The following is a 19192-nucleotide window of genomic DNA, read 5'->3' on the forward strand; positions in this document are numbered from 1 at the left end:
GTTTTCCTGCACTTTATGGCATTTATATGGTTCCCTTGGGATAGGGTGTCAGTGGATCCTAGCTCTTGGTGGAAATTTCCAACCAGCAGCGAATCCTTCTCTGTTTCATTACTTTGGCAAGGTAGACTGGACAGGTATGGAATTCAGAGAGAGAAGCTGGAGGTCTATGCATGGCCTCTGGTCCCTGGCAGGCTGTGGCTAGTGTGTCATTGGTACTGGGGGAAATCAGAGTGCAAGTAAGTATTGGTGGTGTTCTATCTGGCAGGGCACCCAGCTTCGCTTAACCTCAGCCACCCTAGCTGTGAAAAGTGGATAATGCGGGATATGCTGGGAAGGAGGAGGGAGAGGTCAACAGGAAGCAGCTTTGTAAAACTGCGCTTTGCAAAATACAGAAAGAAAAGTTTTGCAGTGCAAATCTTTTAACTTAGCACCAATTAAAATGGATGCCAAAGGCCACCAAGTCTATAATACCAGAAGACTGTGAAAAGTTGAGCTGTTGGCAAGAGGCTTTGAAAACAATGCACCAAGCTATTTCATCCTGTTACGTAGATGACGGGATGGCTAGAAGATATTTGCAAGATGTTTACCTTGAACTTATGAAGAATTTAAACATTAAGCCAGTTTCTTTGAAGGTTCTTTTCTTGCCACATTTATAGCTATTCTGTGTCTTGTCATCGTAAAATTCAGTAGTTTGTTTACAAAAAGCCGTCCTGTGAAACTCTACTTTAACTGCAACGGTTACTTGTTACATTTCTATTACTCCATAATATTTATTTACCTGTTTGAGATAGAAAAGTACACTGAAGTTACAATTCATCCATCCAGTATATTTTTTAAAAAGTGGCTACATTCTACTGACGGGGGAAATCTATAAATCTTGTAAAAATTGAAATCATATTTCAATTATGATGGAAGTACTTTCATCAAGAAAACACATGTAAATATTATTTATCTTAAAGTCCGGAAGTCATCTATAATACTTTCATAAGTTAAGTCCATGTAGTGTACCTTCCATCAGCATGAAACTTTACTGGTTATGGGGCACAAAAAGAAAACTTCTATAAGCTAAGTTCTGACCTGATACTTAAGGGAGGTAAGGGGCAAAAGAACAAAGTTGAAAAGAAATTAGCAAAGTGTGAGCAAAGAATGGAGATGAGTAAAGAGAAACACCTAAGCTGATCTGGCATCCCATTGATGTCAGATCCTTGTGGTTGGAGATGGACAAGATAATCTTCGTGCTGTGTTGATTAGAAACTTGCTACCAGTTCTAACCACATCAGAGACCAAATTCAAGAAGTTCCTTAATAAGCAGCATAAATGACACGCAAGCCATCTGGAGCTGGGGAGAGGCAGTCGGTGGTGCCCCCACCAGCCCCTGACAGGACATGCTTCCTTGCAAGAGGATAGAAGGGTATCTGTGGGTCCTATGGGCAGCTGAGCCAGGGAGACCCCTGGGTGTGGCTGGTGGGCTCCAGCACAGACTTCAGGGTTGGTTGGTTTCTTCTACCTTCTTCGTGCAAGGTTGGTGGACTATTGCACTGTTTCTTGTTGACTGTATAGCTTAAACATCACTGATTTCATCTATCTTAAATTACCTCTAACTGTTCACATTAATTAGACAAATCAAGAACTGATTCTGGTTAGATTACAGGCTAATTAACCAGACCTACGGGGTTGAATAACTTGCTCTTACCCATCACAAGAGTCACACTAAAGTATTTCAGTAGGACAGTACTAATAATAGGATTTAGCCGTTGTTTTAGATCCAGTGGAGGGGTGAGGGGCCACAATAATGGCTGGAAAGCTAACATTTATTAAACACTACCCATGTACTAAGTACTACACTACAGATTGGCTTTCTTACTTAATTACAGAAACAACGCTGTAACATGTACAGGATTATCCCCATTTTACAAGTGAGAAAACTGAGGCTCAGAGAGATTAAGTAACTCACTCAAAGTCACTTAATTAACTAGTCTTAGAGCCACAATTCAAATCTAGGCTTGCTTAACACCGGAAAACACCCTGTTAAACTGAATCATTTGAATTTAGACCCCAGACAAAACTGTCCACAGAAGAAACACATTTTTTCACCTGAAGTAGACAAACAGGCAGACATCTGCTCCACTTATCTCAGATTTGAAAGGTTGAGACTCAGGCTTTCACAGTTAAAGGTTCCCTCATTTTACAGCAAACTGAAGAAGGGGAAAGGAAATAATGCAGAAGAAATTGACGAATCTTCTTGACCAACCAGGTAAGGGGGTTTATGGAGCCCACTGTATCTGGCAACCGGAGAAGGCAATGGCACCCCACTCCAGTACTCTTGCCTGGAAAATCCCATGGACGGAGGAGCCTGGTAGGCTACAGTCCATGGGGTCGCTAAGAGTCGGACACGACTGAGCGACTTCACTTTCACTTTTCCCTTTCATGCACTGGAGAAGAAAATGGCAACCTACTCCAGTATTCTTGCCTGGAGCATCCCAGGGACGGCGGAGCCTGGTGAGCTGCCGTCCATGGGGTCGCACAGAGTCGGACACGACTGAAGCGACTTAGCAGTATCTGGCAACAGGATGCTCACTACACTGCAGCAATGTGGGGACACTGCTCTTCTCCCTGCCCACAGGGGATGGAGATGAAGCCTGGTTCTCTGTTACATGCCCCATAAGACAAATACCAGGAGCCAAGCAAACCAATAAATGCCGAATAAATGACTGCGTTTATTTAATTAAGCGCTAAGTAGCATTTAGCGCCGGGAGATGGGGAAGGAGTTTACTGTCTACGCGGCAGCGTATTAAGTGCCCTGACAGGTGCCAGCGCCTGGCGCATGGAAGGACACAGGAAAAGCATGTAAGGGATTCTGAGGGTGGGGCTGGCAGCTGGGGAGAGATGGCTCCAGGTGAGGGTGATCCGGGTGGAGCAAAGTCCACTTGTGAGAGAAACAGATGCTGGGGCTTGGGAGGAGGTAGCGAGCAAAGCCCGGGTACTGACATGCTTACTTAGGTGCACATTTAAGGGACTTGAACGCATCCTGTAAGCTATGGGAGGGGTACGGGGGGGGGAGTGGTCCATGAAAGACTTCATGATAACAACCTCACCTCTTCTGTAAGCCTGAATATCTTGGAAAGAAGAAGTCCTGCTCTATAATTTGAGGGGCTTTGGTGCTAACAATTAACACCCCACTGAGGACTTCTCCTGAGGGTCCTGGAAGAATTGAGGGCATCAGAAAAGGGGAGCTTTAGAACCATCTGCTGTGTTGATGGCTCAGCAGTAAAAAAAAAAAATCCACTTCACTTGCCAATGCAGGAGACATGTGTTTGATCCCTGGGTTGGGAAGATCCACTGGAGAAGGAAATGGCAACCCACTCCAGTAATCTTGCCTGGGAAATCCCATGGACAGAGGAGGCTGGCGGGCTGCAGTCCATGGGGTCACAAAGAGTTGACAGGACTTAGCAACTGAACAACAATAACAGAGCTGTGTTGAAGCCTGAAGCAAGGCTGGCGAATATGCAGGGGTATTTATTTAAGAGAATCTCTCCTACAGAAAGCAAGAGCCTTTCAGGGTCTGATGCTTATGCCAGGAGAGCCAGCCTGTGTTGCTTCTGAGTGCAATGTAAGTGTCTCTATGCCCAAATTATAAATCACAGAGGTCAGGAGCTGTTTTCCTCCAACTCACCCATTATGGCCCCAGCACCCTAATCCCGTGCAATGAGGCCCAGGCTCGCTGTTCGGGACATCCAGCTGCCCAACAGGAGTTCCAAGTCACCAGTCAGTATATCTAGCTGCATTCAAAGCTAAGGTTTCTTCTTTGTTTCTAATCCTCTGCTAACTGCCTGCAGGAACAGATGTTGTTATTCTCAGCCTGGCACGTTACTGGAGTGACTTAACCGCCTCTCCCGCTGCCAGCTCGTTGTGTTTAGGGTTGGAAGGCACTGCGTTGTTTCCTTTTCTCTTTTTGAGTAAAACAATGTGCCAGAAGCCCTATGGAAATCAGAGACCGCGAGCCTTCCCAGGCAGTCTTTGCAGGCGCAGAGAAGTCTCTCCCAAGAGCAGGGCTTGCTCTCCTGGGTGTAGCCTGATCCGCCGTGTCTAAGTGACAGTGACATGGGCTCACTTCAGCTGGAAGAGACAGGTTTCTGCTCCGCGCCTGCCTGAGGGCCAGATCCCAGCCTCTGGATGTCAGGTATCGCTTTCAACCGAGCTTCCCTGCTCAGGTGGAGCACCACGAAGCTCTCTCCCTGGGTCTCTCTCCGTATAATCTCTGCCATTTCTCTCAAATCACACAGCACCCTTCATCCACTTTCTGTATTCCCACTTTTCACAGACACATGGGCAGTGTGTTTTTCTAACCACAGGAGACATCAACCATGCTGGCTCAGTGACAACCGGCCACTGACAACTCAGCCAACTTTAGGGAATGGGGGGCACCGTGGTGAACCGGTGTTTTCCATCTCAGGTGGGCAACCACCATCCGGCGTGGGCCCACCGTGGCTTCATGGAACTGGTGTGCAGACACGGTTTTAACAAATCCTTCTACTGTTTTTAGCGAGACACTAACAATCCATGTTTTTAGGAAAACCACCGGTTTTTCCCTGTTGTTTGTTAAATGTTTAAGGAAAGGTCCAGATGAGATGGTTAGTGGGTAGATTTGGCCTGCTGGCTCCCCCACTGTTTCAGTCACAATCTAGGTCCACATTACCATTTTGCAGATGAGAAAACGGAGGTCTGGAGAAGTGAGTTGACCACCTAGGGCACAGTCTTGGTTCCCCTTCAAGAGACATACATAACAGTATCTCTGAGGTCTTCTGCAGAATGAAGCCCCAACCAATGGAAGATGTGAACTGCCAGATGAAGAGCTCTTCTTTCCAGAGAGAGGTAACTGTTTGATAACTTTGAGAACCACAGTTCATCAGGAGATGGCATGAGGCCAGATTAAAGGATGCAGGCCCTGCATCTACCCTGATCCTCATCATGACTGCATCCTTGAACCACTGCTAGAAATCAATCGCAAATCCCCCCACGTGAGGACATGCAGCTTTGAGGGGATGAGCCCACTGTGTCCCCTTTCCCTGGCAAAGTAATACAGCTATTCTTTCCTCCTCCACCTAAAACTCTGTCTCCAAGATTCACTTCAGCACTGGTACACAGAGACCGAGTTTTCAGCATCAAATTCTGAGATGGAAAAATGAGACATACACATAAAATTAAGGAGCCTAGTGGGCTACAGTCCACGGGGTCGCAAAGAGTATACTTGGCGACGCAACTTGGCATGTATACAGCCTGGCTCTTTATCCACAATTCTGATCACCAGTTCCACTGTGTACATCAAGCAGTTCTTCAACACCAGCTGGGTGTCTTAATTCAACTCAATGCTGACTCGATCTACTTGGATGGAGACAACTCAGATTCTACAGATGCAGGACTCAGTCCCACAAAACTGCCCCTGTGCCCACTTCAGATGCCAACTGTAAGTCCAGGTTGTCACCTGTGCTTCTGAGCACCTCTACTCTCTGGAGCGTTGTTTGAACCGCATCTTTGGGCTGAAAATTCCCAAGAGTTTCAAAAGTGCCTAGTGAACGACCAGGAAATCTCCCTCAAGGCTCCCTCAAGGCTGCTTGCATGACAACTGATAGATAAAACTGGAGAAAGTCAGGACGTGTGTTAAACACAAAGATTCAAGTTCCAAAATGCTGTACTCCTCAGCTGCTCGGAGAAGACAGAGAAGAGCAGAGAGGCAAATGTCATTCTCTGTTATGCAACTTTGGCTGAAGCATCCATTTCATAAATTGTCAACCTTCAGAAGATAAGAGAGTTATGAGCAACAGAGGAGGCCGGGGAATTCCCCAGGAAATCATTTGCTAGCTCTCTCTCCCCAAGAATTAAAGTTAGCCAACGCTAAAGAGGCACAGGAGCAGTTCACACCCAACCAAGGCTCGCGGTGTTTGCTGAGAACAGAACGTGGCCGGGAGCATCCTCGGCTGGCACAGGGTGCCTGGGGAGGTCTCTGGATGGGCAGGCACCAGGGCATGGGGACAATGGCAGAACTGTTGTGCCTGACGATGCCCGCAACATCTTCACAAAAGCCTTATCAGATTTCCCCCATACCGTTCAGCACAGGGTGGCAAACTTTACCTTTACAGGAGGCAGATAGTAAATGTTTTAGGCTTCATGGGCCGAGGGACCGCACACGCTTCCTATCTCAGCCGCTGGGCTCTGCAGCTGGAGGTTCAGATGGCCTCGGGTGAGTCGTGAGTTGGCCCTCGGGCTGTAGTCTGTGGACCCCTGGGCCACAGGCAGGAATAATTTCAAGGTTCTTAGCTTGGCCAATGAAGACTCCCCACCCTCAGGCTCTAGTCTACGTTCACAGTCTTACAGACCGTCACTCCTTTCAGAGAGTGGCCTGGACCCTGTTATGCTTGGTGCCAAGCAGTGGGGATGCCCAGGGAACACATCAAAGTCACCAACCTTAGAGATGCTGTTGCTTGCTGGATCAGAAATTAAGAGCTACCGTACAATTCAGTGATCCCATGCCTGGCATATATCCAGAAAAGACAAAAGTGAACTCAAAAGACACATGTACCCTGGTGTTCATAACAACATTATTTACAACAGTCAAAACCTAAATGTTTGAGAAGTGGATAAAGAAGATGTGGTGTATATATACACAATGGAATATTGCTCAGCCATTAGAAAGAAGGAAATAACAGCATTTGAAGCAACATACATGAAACTAGAGATAATATCATACTAAGTGAAGTCAGTCAGGAGAAAAACAAATATCATATGATATAACTTATATGTGGAATCTAAAAAAGAGATACAAATAAACTTATTTGTTTGATACATCACTTCAGTTATGTCCATCTCTTTGCGACCCCATGGACTGTAGCCTACCAGGATCCTCTGTCCATGGGATTCTCCAGGCAAGAACACTGGAGTGGGTCGCCATACCCTCCTCCAGGGAATCGTCCTGACCGAGGGAACGAACATGCGTCTTTTACATCTCCTGCATTAGCACGTGGGTTCTTTACCACTAGTGCCACCTGGGAAGCCCTAAACTTAATTTACAAAACACAAACAGACTCACAGAAAATGAATTTACCATTACCAAAAGGAAAAGTTCAGTTCAGTTCAGTCATGCAGTAGTTGTGTCCAACTCTTTGAGACCCCATGGACTGCAGCACGCCAGGCCTCCCTGTCCATCACCAACTCCCGGAGTTTACTCAAACTCATGTCCACTGAGTCGGTGATACCATCCAACCATCTCATCCTCTGCCGTTCCCTTTTCCTCCCACCTTCAATGTTTCCCAGCATCAGGGTCTTTTCAAATGAGTCAGTTCTTCGCATCAGGTGGCCAAAGCATTGGAGTTTCAGCTTCAGCATCAGTCCTTCCAATGAATATTCAGGACTGATTTTCTCTAGGATCGACTGGTTGGATCTCCTTGCAGTCCAAGGGACTCTCAAGAGTCTTCTCCAACACCACAGTTCAAAAGCATCAATTCTTTGGCACTCAGTTTTCTTTATAGTCCAACTCTCACATCCATACATGACTACTGAAAAACCATAGCTTTGACTAGATGGACCTATGTTGCAAAGGAATGTCTCTGCTTTTTAATATGCTATCTAGGTTGGTCATAACTTTTCTTCCAAGGAGCAAGTGTCTTTTAATTCCATCACTGCAGTCAGCATCTGCAGTGATTTTGGAGCCCAAAAAAATAAAGTCTGTCACTGTTTCCACTGTTTTCCTATCTATTTGCCATGAAGTGATGAGACCAGATGCCATGATCTTAGTTTTCTGAATGTTGAGTTTTAAGCCAACTTTTTCACTCTCCTCTTTCAATTTCATCAAGAGGCTCTTTAGTTCTTCTTCACTTTCTGCCATAAGGGTGGTGTCATCTGCATATTTGAGGTTACTGATATTTCTCCCAGCAGTCTTGATTCCAGCTTGTGCTTCATCCAGCCTGGTGTTTCTCATGATGTACTCTGCATATAAGTTAAATAAGCAGGGTGACAATATACAGCCTTGACATACTCCTTTCTCAATTTGGAACCAGTCTATTGTTCCATGTCCAGTTCTAACTGTTGCTTCCTGACCTGCATACAGATTTCTCAGGAAGCAGGTCAAGTGGTCTGGTATTCCCATCTCTTTCAGAATTTTCCACAGTTTGTTGTGATCCATACAATCAAAGGCTTTGGCATAGTCAATAAAGCAGAAGCAGGTGTTTTTCTGGAACTCTCTTGCTTTTTCGATGATCCACCGGATGTTGGCAATTTGATCTCTGGCTCCTCTGCCTTTTCTAAATCCAGCTTGAACATCTGGAAGTTCACAGTTCATGTATTGTTAAAGCCTGGCTTGGAGAATTTTGAGCATTACTTTACTAGCGTGTGAGATGAGTGCAATCGTGCAGTACTTTGAGCATTCTTTGGCATTGCCTTTCTTTGGGATTGGAATGAAAACTGACCTTTGCCAGTCCTGTGGCCACTGCTGAGTTTTCCAGATTTGCTGGCATGTTGAGTGCAGCACTTTCACAGCATCATCTTTTAGGATTTGAAATAGCTCAACTGGAAGTCCATCACCTCCACTAGCTTTGTTCGTAGAGATGCTTCCTAAGGCCCACTTGACTTCACATTCCAGGATGTCTGGCTCTAGGTGAGTGATCACACCATTGTGGTTATCTGGGTCATGAAGATCTTTTTTGTATAGTTCTTCTGTGTATTCTTGCCACCTCTTCTTAATATCTTCTGCTTCTGTTAGGTCCATACCATTTCTGTCCTTTATCGAGCCCATCTTTGCATGAAATGTTCCCTTGGTATCTCTAATTTTCTTGAAGGCAAATGGAGAGGGATAAATTAGGAGTTTTGGATGAATAGATACACACTAGTATATATAAAGGGCTTCCCTGATGGCTCAAATGGTCAAGAATCTGCCTGCAGTGCAGGAGACCTAGGCTTGCTCCCTGGATTGGGAAGATCTCTTGAAGAAAGCAATGACTATCCACTCCAGTAGTCTTGCCTGGAGAATCGTATGGACAGAGGTACCTGACGGGCTACAGTCCATGGGGTCACAAAGAGTCACACACGACTGAGTGACTAACACACACACATTATATATAAAAAACAGGTACACAAGGACCTACTGTATAGCACAGAGAACTACATTCAGTACCTTGTAATAACCTTAATGGAAAAGAATCTGAAAAAGAGCACACATATAATTGAATCACTTTGCTATACATCTGAAACTAACACCACCTTGTAAACCAATTATATTTCAATTCAAAAAGATTAAGTAAGTCATGTATGATACCCCAACAGTGATACACGTGACTATGCATTTGTCCAAATGTATAATTTGTCTGCTCTGCTCTGTTTCACTGTGAACTTAACACTTCTCTAAAAATAAAGTCTATTATAAATTAAGTAAACCAACTGTTGGGCTTCCCAGGTGGCTCAGTGGGTAAAGAATCTGCCTGCCAATGCAGGAGACATAGGAGATGCAGATTTGATCCCTGGGTTGGGGATATCCCCTGGAGGAGGAAATGGCACCCCACTCCAGTATTCTTGCCTGGAAAATTCCATGCACAGAGGAGCCTGGCGGGCTACAGTCCATGGGGTCGCAAAGAGTTGGACACAACTGAGCACACATACACACCAGTCATTAGTTTATCTCACCAATAGTGAATGCTTTGAAGATATACGCTAGATTGCTGCTGTTGCTGCTAAGTCGCTTCAGTCGTGTCCAACTCTTATCCCCTTACAAATGAGCCTATCTGCCAAGAAAGCACTGTCTCTTCTCCTATTTATTTCACTCCTACCCCCTTCTTCAAATCTCAGCAAAAGCCCCATTTCCTCCCCAAGATCCTTCTCATTTGTTTCCAAATTCAGTTCAGGCACTTGTGGTTGATGCTGAGAACAGCTCCCTGGCCTCACAAGGCTTCCTGTCTAGTCCTGAAGGACCCTCCTCCCGACTAACTCGAGTCAGTACTGACTGTATATACTATTCACTGCCCATGTGATACCAACATATATTTGATGCCAAGCTCCTCTCTTCCCAAATAAACTGTAAGGGACAGGTTATTACACATGGTGCCTGTTACTCAGTGCCCAAAAGAGAAAGGAAAATTCCAGGGAATAGCAAGCAGCAGCTTCTAATATTCAAAAGAACCATCTCAGACCCATGTTTAAAAAATTAAGTAAAGAGATGACAAACCTGGGTGTCAGAAAAACAGATGGAGGGTGAGCAAATTTTTTAAGTGGATAAGGGGAGACAGAGATAGCCAGACCAGGGGCGTGCAGACTTTTCCTGCAAAGGGTCAGATAGTAAATAGTTGAGACTGTGCAGACCATGCACGGGTCTCTGTTACACAGCCTTTTCTTCTTCTTTTTCTTTAAACAGCCCTTTAAAAATGTGAAAACCATTCTTAGGCCAGCAAGAGCTGGCCATGGAGGCAAGACTTTCCCACCCCCTGATCTGCACAGCCTGGCAGTAAATGGAAAGCTGTCAGTTCCTCCCCTCGGTTGAACCTGGGAAGGCTCCGGGGAGGAGGTGGCAGTACTCTGAGGTCTCCAGTGAGAGCCGAGAGCTGGCCGGGCCACAAGGCAGCAGGGAGCTGGGCAACCTCGTGGAAGGGAGCCGGGGAGAGTGGGACCTAAACTGCGGTGCTGGCTCCTCCACCATCCGTGTCGCAACGGCCAAGTCGCCCCTGTGCCTCCAGTAACTTCTGTGAGTTATCACCGTGAAAAATGAGCAGAAAAGCCACTTATTGTGAGAAGATGAGATCATATGGGGGCACTCTGGAAACCGATGAGCATCCCAGAAGACCTTGATACAATTAGTCAAAGCCAAAAATGTAAGCTGAACTTGAAGAGTCCAAATCTGAAATGTCACATTATTTAGCCAGCGAGGGGGTAGGCGAAGTGAGAGTCAAATATGATTACTGGATGGCTGGGGCCAAAAGAGCTGCTTTATAAGCTGCAGGGCTCCAGAAGATGATGGAGCTGCGAGCACGAGAGACAGCCAGGGACCTGCAGAAGCCACACAGTGACACCCGAGCGTGCAGGAAAGCTCTGGAAACCCACAATGGTCTCCCACAAAAGTCTCTGCCTCCGTGCTGTGTGTGATAAGATACTCTCCCTGGGTTGTTCCCTGCCTCATCCGATCCCTGAGACAGAGGCGCCTGTCAGATGTGTGGTCTGCTGTGACCACCAGCTCGTCCTCAGACCAGGCAGAAGGACAAGGCAGAAAAATAGAACCTGGACACAGGACGATGTCCCATGAACAACTTCTGGCTTCTAACCTAGCAGGGCCTGAAGTAGCAGCCCCTCTCCTTGTTCCAGAAAAACACTGTTAAAGACCAAAAAAAAAAAAAAGATGCTAGAGCCCCAAATTCCCCCAAAATTTCATATTGGGAAGATTGGAACAGTCTCTGAACTGAATTTGAAAAAACTACCTACTAAGATGGCTGATGGAGGGGATTAAGAAAGACCATTGGTGGCCTACCCGCTTGTTCTTCCTGTGTGACATGGACGGCATCCGTCCCCATGACATAGTGAAACCCTCTAATTCTACTTCCATGGGCAGCCTTACTCACTGTTTTGGGTTGAACTGTGTTTCCCCAAAGGGCACGTTGGAGTCTATACCCACAGTAAGGACTGAGAATGTGGCCTGAGGTGGACACAGGGCCTTTCTAGAGGTAACTGTATTAACATTAGGTCATTAGGAGGACCTCACTTGCTGTCAATTACCCCAAACAGAAAGAGAGGTGTCTTGCATCTCCAACAAGAAGGTGCTTCTACTTCCATTTTCTTGCCCAGCAAATGGAAAACACAGAAGCTCAGTCAATGAGACACCGTAGCGACTCTGAACTCTTACTTTCCTCCAATGGACTTTCATTTAGAAAAGCCTATCCCAATTCCCCCCTTTCTCTATAAAAGCAGCCTCCTCTTCTTTATTTGCCGATGGTCCACCATCACTTGCCTTTCCTGAATTGCAATTACTCTGGTTATTTCCAAACAAACTCATTTTGCTGGTAAGGTAACTGGTCGTTTTATTTTTGAAGTTGACAGTCCTTAGAAGGAAATTTTCACTCCATGCAAACTCAATTCTAGAGGCAGAATTCAACTGAAGATCTAGTCTGAGTAGGTGAGGGAACCACCCCATCCCCTCATCAAGTGATGGACCCAGGTCTGAACCCAGTCCTTGTCTGAAGGAGTCCCTGCAGAGCTGACATGAGAAGTACCAAACCTGATCTGAAATCTGAGCCTTCTGAGTAAGTTGAGGAAGTTATTCAAGCATTACCTCCTCAAGAGAAGCTCACCCAGATAGTTTTATATCAAGTCAGCTAAAACTGTCAAGGAACAGATAATCCCTATGCAATGTAAACTATTCCTGAATAGTAATAAATAAGTAAATAAATAAAATTTAAATTGTCTACTGCAAGTAAGAATCATCTTGATACCAAAACCTCACAAAGATAGCACCCACAAAAAAGAACTAAGCTTCACAAAGATAGCACCCACAAAAGAGGAACTATAAACCAAATCAATTATGAACACAAATTCCAAAATGCTTAATAAAATAGCAGCCAGTTGGGGACTTCCCTGGAGGTACAGTGGTTAAGACTCTGCTCTTCCACAGCAGAGGGTATGGGTTTGATCTCTGCTTGGGGAACTAAGATCCCACATGCCTCATGGTTAGAAAAAAGAGAAAACAAAAGAAAATTTCTTGAATTGACTAAAAATGAAAATATAACATACCAACTTAAAAAAAAAATTTTTAAATAGCAGCCAGTTGAATGAAGGTGTATATTAAAAGATCATTCATCATGACCAACTGGATTGTCAAGGAATGCTGAAGTATTTTAATATTAGGAAATCAGTTAACAAAGATAGACATGCAATAATCTCAGTAGACTCTACAAAGGCACTTACAAAAATGCAACATGTGGTTAGGAAAAAAGCTCAAAGAAAACGAGAAACAGAAAATGACCTTCTCAACAAGGCACTCAAACAGGTAAGTCATCTCCACAGAGTCAAATGCTGGACACTTTGCTACTAGAACAAAAAACAAAAGCAAAACGTTTGTTGCTGCTGCTGCTAAGTCACTTCAGTCATGTCTGACTCTGTGCCACCCCATAGACGGCAGCCCACCAGGCTACCCCGTCCCTGAGATTCTCAGGCAAGAACACTGGAGTGGGTTGCCATTGCCTTCTCCGAAAATGTTTGCTACCACATTACTTAACATTTTTATGAAAACTTGGCCAGTTAAATGAGCTATAAATAGAAATTAGTTATAATCATTGCAAAAAAGCAAATTTATTATTAGAAATTTGATTATATACCTAGAAACTTCAATAAAAAGCTATGTAACTGCTTGAATGTGAAAGCTTAATAAAATGGTTGGATAATCCAATACTTTGGCCACCTGATGCAAAGAACTGACTCACTGGAAAAGACCCTGATGCTGGGAAAGACTGAAAGCAGGAGGAGAAGGGGATGACAGGATGAGATGGTTGGATGGCATCACCAACTCAATGGACATGAGTTTGAGCAAGCTCCGGGAGTTGGTGATGGACAGGGAAGCCTGGCATGCTATAGTCCATGGGGTTGCAAAGAATTGGATATGACTGAGTGACTGAACTGAACTGAATACATATAGATACCAAAATCTGTAGACTTCCCACATACCACATATGCTCAGACAACATAATGGGAAAGGTTATATCCACAGGAAAAAGATGCAGAGAATTTTGGAAAACCCTAATAAGAAATGCACAGATTCTATCAGAAGAAAACAATCAAATATTGCTGAGACCTATATAAATGTAGTTAGTGACATTTCTTACAGACATTTTCAACTTCCCAAGAAGCTGCAAAGGGGGTCACAAGAGAAGGAGCTTTGTCCATTTTAGCTCTTTGACCTCTAAGGATAAAACAGGTCCTGATGCACACAGTACACAGCAGTTAGTCATCACTATGTCTGCTGTGTTAACAAACAAACCCAAAGTCTCGAGGGCTACAACACAAAGGTGGGTTTCCCACTCACACAAACTGTCTTGACAGCTGGGCTGGGATGCTTCCTGCTGACCCCATTCTAGGACTCTGAGTGAGCCCACACCCTCATCTGCACCTGCAGAGAACAGAACAATGTCACATTAAGCAGTGGCCCTTAGTCAGAAAAACAAACAGCTCAATCAAAAAATAGGTAAAAGATCTAAACAGACACTTATCCAAAGAAGACATGCAGATGGCCAATAAACACATGAAAAGATGCTCAACATCACTAATTAGTAGAGAAACGCAAATCAAAACTACAACGAGGTATCACCTCACATCAGTCAGAATGACCAGCATTAAAAAAAAAAAAAATCTACAAACAATAAATAAATGGAAAGGATGTGGAGAAGAGGGAACCCTTTCACCCTGTTGGTGGGAATGTTAATTGATACAGCCACTGTGGAGAACACTACGGCGATTCCTTAAAAAACTAGGAATAAAACTACCATATGACCCAACAATCCCACTACTGGGCATATATCTTGAGAAAACCATAATTGAAAAAGACACATGTACCCAATGTTCATAGCAGCACTATTTACAATAGCTAGGACACAGAAGAAACCTAGATATCCATCAACAGATGAATGGGTAAAGATGTGGTACACAAACACAATGAAATATTACTTAGCCATAAAAAAGAGTGAATTTGAGTCAGTTCTAGTGAGGTGGGTGAATATAGAGTCTGTTTACAGAATGAAGTCAGAAAGAGAAAAACAAATATAGTATATTAACACATATGTATGAAATCTAGACAAATGGTATAGATGAACCTATTTGTAGGGAAGGAATGGAGACACAGACATAGAGAATGGACTTGCGGACACAGCAGGGGAAGGAGAGGGTGGGAAGAATGGAGGAAGTAGCCTCGACATATATATACCGCCATGTGTAAAACAGATAGCTGGTGAGAAGTTGCTATATAACAACACATGGAGCCCAGTCTGGCACTCTGTGATGACCAAGAGGGGTAGGATGGGGCGGGGTGGGGGTGGGGACGCTCAAGATGGAGGTGATATATGTATAATTATGGCTGATTTGCATTCTTGTACAGCAGAAACCAACACTGTAAAGCAGTCTTCCTCCTATTACAAAATAGATTTTTAAAAAATCACACACACACACAAAAGCAGTGACCTTTAAAGCATGATGCTTTGATGTGCTGTACATCACTTCAGATCGCAGTCATTGGACAAAGCAAGTCACAGGGCAGAATGTGATTTCTTTGGGGTGGGACAGAAGAACCCACTCACAGGGAGGGTTGCATATAATTTTAGATGGTTCCCAATGAATAGGTATTCAGTGTTCAACGGAGATACATGGAAGATGTCTGAGTGGATGTATGCTGAAGGATTAAACAAGCAAAACTGTAGGAAAACGTGAAAATTCACATAATGATGATGACTAGCTCCAGTGATGGAATATGGTCTAAATTTCCCATAATATAATGCCAATCAAACCAGACTTAATAAAAATTAAGCTACGCTTTGTTTTGTAACATACCTGTTCTTTGCAGCACCCTATAGAACACAGCTAAAGAAATGTTGGAAAACACTTGACTCTACTGATGAAATAGAGCAAAAATGGTTGGAAACCCAAGGAGAAGCTGATAAAACCAGTTACAGGGGGAGTCATTAATATATGCATTCAGACTGTCAGTTCTAGTAGACCAGATAAACGCACACATATGTGGGGGGAAAAAGGATAAAAATATGCTACATCATATGTTTGATTTAATAGATATACACAAGCCTCAGAAATATTCAGATCGCACATATTCTTTCCAAATGGGCATGGAACATTAACAAAAATTGATCATATATTAGGCCACAAAGAAAATCCTGCTAGTTCTCAAAAAGTGGAAATAATGCAGACTACATTCTCACATTCTCTAACCACACTGTAATAAACCCAGAAATTCATAACACAGGAATTTTTAAAAAAAAAACACTAGAAATATTAGACTCTCTTAAATAACTCAAGACAAAGAAAAAAACAAAGCTACAAGTACAGAGTATTTTTTTCAGTGATGACAATAAGAACAGAACATGTAAAATGTCAGGGCTGTGGCCAAAGATATACTGGGGAAAACTAATGGTGTTATTATGAACAAGACTGACTATGTGAACTGAGTATCTGATTCATTAACCTGAAAGAGATCAAGAAAATCAGTCTTTAAAATGCAGGTAAGAGAAATAGATAAATATAAAATTATTTTTAAAAAATTATTAGAAAACATTTAAATTGATAAACAACTTTGTTTCTTTAAAAAAATAATGAAGCAGAACAAGTTCTGGACAAGGTTAAGGCACGAAAAGAAACTCATCCAAGTCCTCTTATTAACAGGCATATATTACTTCTACATCAGAAAGGAGCAGAAATTGCAAAAAGAGCAAAAACACAAATACAAAAAGCATCAAAAGTATAAAAAGCAATATAGCCAATAATTACAAAAAACTGTAATTTATAAGAAATATTTTGTTGTTAGATTTGAACAGTAATGATTTTCTCAAAAAACATTTTCAGTATAAAAATTTCCCAATAAGAGGTCAAAAACAGATTCATAGTGATGGAAGAGAGTGTGTGTGTGTGTGTGTGTGTGTGTGTGTGTAACAACTATTCCCTAAATGACACTAGGTACAAATAGGCTTTATGGATGATGTTTTTCAAACTCTCAAGGAATAAGTATTTCACACAGGTTACACTTTGCCAAAATATTAAAAAATGAAACACAGCATGCCTTCAGTTTTTCTTAATGGAGCTGGCATAACCATGGATACCACATCTGAAGAGCTAAAGAAATCACATATGGGGACACACCCACGGAGTACTGTGCAGCAGAAACAATGAGGGTGTGTCCTGAATACACAGGGCTTAGTCTAAAAAGTGTGAGATCTATAAAATAATAACAATGCGTACTCTATAAGACACATTGTTAAAGGACCCAGTCACATAAACAAATGCACATTTAAAATGTTAAAATAGTTGTGTATGTGGGTGGGGGGTGCTGGATGGGAGCAGGGGATGACAGTGGGGCAAGGGGATAGATGGAAATAAATAAGCAAACAAACAAAGACATGGTGGTGTCTGGCACAGAAGAACGACAAAAACGTGCTATAAATTAAAGAGTCTGAGTAAACCCTCTACTCTGGAGTATTTTTTAAAAAAGGAAAAAAGAAAATGAAAAACCAAGAAAGCTATAGACTAAACCTCCCTTATGATTAAAGATAACAGATGTTACTTGTACCTATGGCTGATTCATATTGATACATGGCAGAAACCAATACAATACTGTAATGCAATTATCCTCCAATTAAAAACAAATACATTTAAATTAAAAAAAAAAGATACAGATGTTAAACATTCACTAATATAACATCCAAAAGCAAAGTCAAGTTTATAGAGAAATTAAAGGTTGGCCAAAGGCTTAAAAATCTACTTAAGTTAAAAACAAAGAAACCATAGTAAGTCCTTGAGAGATGCAAAGGCATATTAAGCAATTTTTCAACACTTAATCCTAATTAAAACTCTTGAAAAAACTGGTATATCTCCTTAACAAGACAGAAAATCACCTACTTCAGACCAATAGACATCACTGGGAATAATTAAATACCTAAAGCATTTTCATTAAAGTCAGATACAACATTAAAAATACATTCAATATTCAATTAATACACAATTGGAAAACTAGAGTAAACCATGGGGGAAATGTATATTTATGCAAATAATAATAAAATGTAAATAATTATTATCATTATTCATTATAATATCAAAAATCAAGTTAAAGTATTGATATTATTAATATAAGTTATTTCACATTTATTACAAATTTAATGCAAGGCTGAAGAATGGTAATAGGATGGGAGGAACTCATTTTGAAGATCATATAGAAAAACAGAAGGACAAGATTACATTAAAAATAATAAAGTTCCAGATAGCAAAAGAAATTTTAATTCATCACTATTAAAACAACGTGCTGCAAAATAGGTCAGTCCAAGAGGATAGAAAGCTCAGGAACAGCTAAGTAAGTAGGACAGTTTGGTACCACATTTCTTGATTGTGGTTCTTAAAAACATTTTTGAAAATTCTTAATATTTCTGGTATCAGGATGTGACTCGAGAATTTTAAATGGCTATGGTTTCTAAGTCAAAGGTGAATCTTACAATCAATCGCATCTGAGAACCAAGAAAATTACATGAAATTCCTAATGAGTTGAGAAAGAATGGATAGAGGGCAGATGATTCTGGGACAATATGTGAAAATTTTAGGGGGAAAATGTTAAGGTTCAATTCCTTCCTATGCCATTCATCAAAATTAATTCCATAGGATCTATGGACATAAACTGGAAAGAAAAAGATAAATCCAAGTGTCTTCATTTTTTTCATGAAACTAAATCATTCATCTGAAGAGTCACTGGTAAGTATTTGTCAATTTGGGGCCACCTAGCGGAACATCACTTCCACTGTGAGGACGTTGACATTATGTGACAAAAGAGCAGAGTCCCCCCTCCCCCCACTGCAGACCCCAAGAAGTGCCAGGTGATGCTGAAATTGTGAAATAAACTGGTAGCTCAGTTGGTAAAGAATCCGCCTGCAATGCAAGAGACCCCAGTTCAATCCCTGAGTCAGGAAGATCCGCTGGAGAAGGGATAGGCTACCCACTCCAGTATTCTTGGGCTTCCCTTGTGGCTCAGCTGGTAAAGAATCCACCTGCAAAGTGGGAGACCTGGGTTCGATCCCTGGGTTGGGAAGATCCCCTGGAGAAGAGAAAGGCTACGCATTCCAGTATTCTGGCCTGGAGAATTCCATGGACTGTATAGTCCACAGGGCCACAAAGAGTCGGACACAACTGAGCCACTTTCACTTTCACGCCCATAAAGTGAACTCTGTACACAACAACAAATCAGGTTTTAGAAAACAGAGGTAAAATGTAAGAAAATGTTCTAATATAATGATTGGCTAAAAAATGGCACATGGTCACATTTCTTCCCCCAGCCTGCCTCCTCCCCGAGCCTGCCTGCGTTCACATCCACCCATCCCGGGCCAACAGCTTCTGCACAAATTTTTAAAATAAATCCTTTCTCAAACCAATATTGTAAAGCAATCATCCTTCAATTTAAAATAAATACAAAAAAAGAAAA

General features: G+C 42.6%; 1 long non-coding RNA gene across 1 annotated transcript in view; it reads right to left on the reverse strand.

Moving 5' to 3' along the window:
* The window catches only part of LOC145542251 (uncharacterized), a 209883-nt gene that overhangs the window by 119184 nt on the left and 71507 nt on the right, over positions 1 to 19192 (reverse strand). Inside the window, exon 4 of the long non-coding RNA XR_014079724.1 lies at positions 14042 to 14125. This is a non-coding gene — a long non-coding RNA (uncharacterized LOC145542251). The remainder of the gene's footprint in view (positions 1 to 14041; positions 14126 to 19192) is intronic.

This window comes from Giraffa tippelskirchi, chromosome 3 (genome assembly GCF_054371585.1).
Source record: "Giraffa tippelskirchi isolate mGirTip1 chromosome 3, T2T-mGirTip1v1.2.pri, whole genome shotgun sequence".
Classification (NCBI taxonomy): Eukaryota; Metazoa; Chordata; class Mammalia; order Artiodactyla; family Giraffidae; genus Giraffa; species Giraffa tippelskirchi.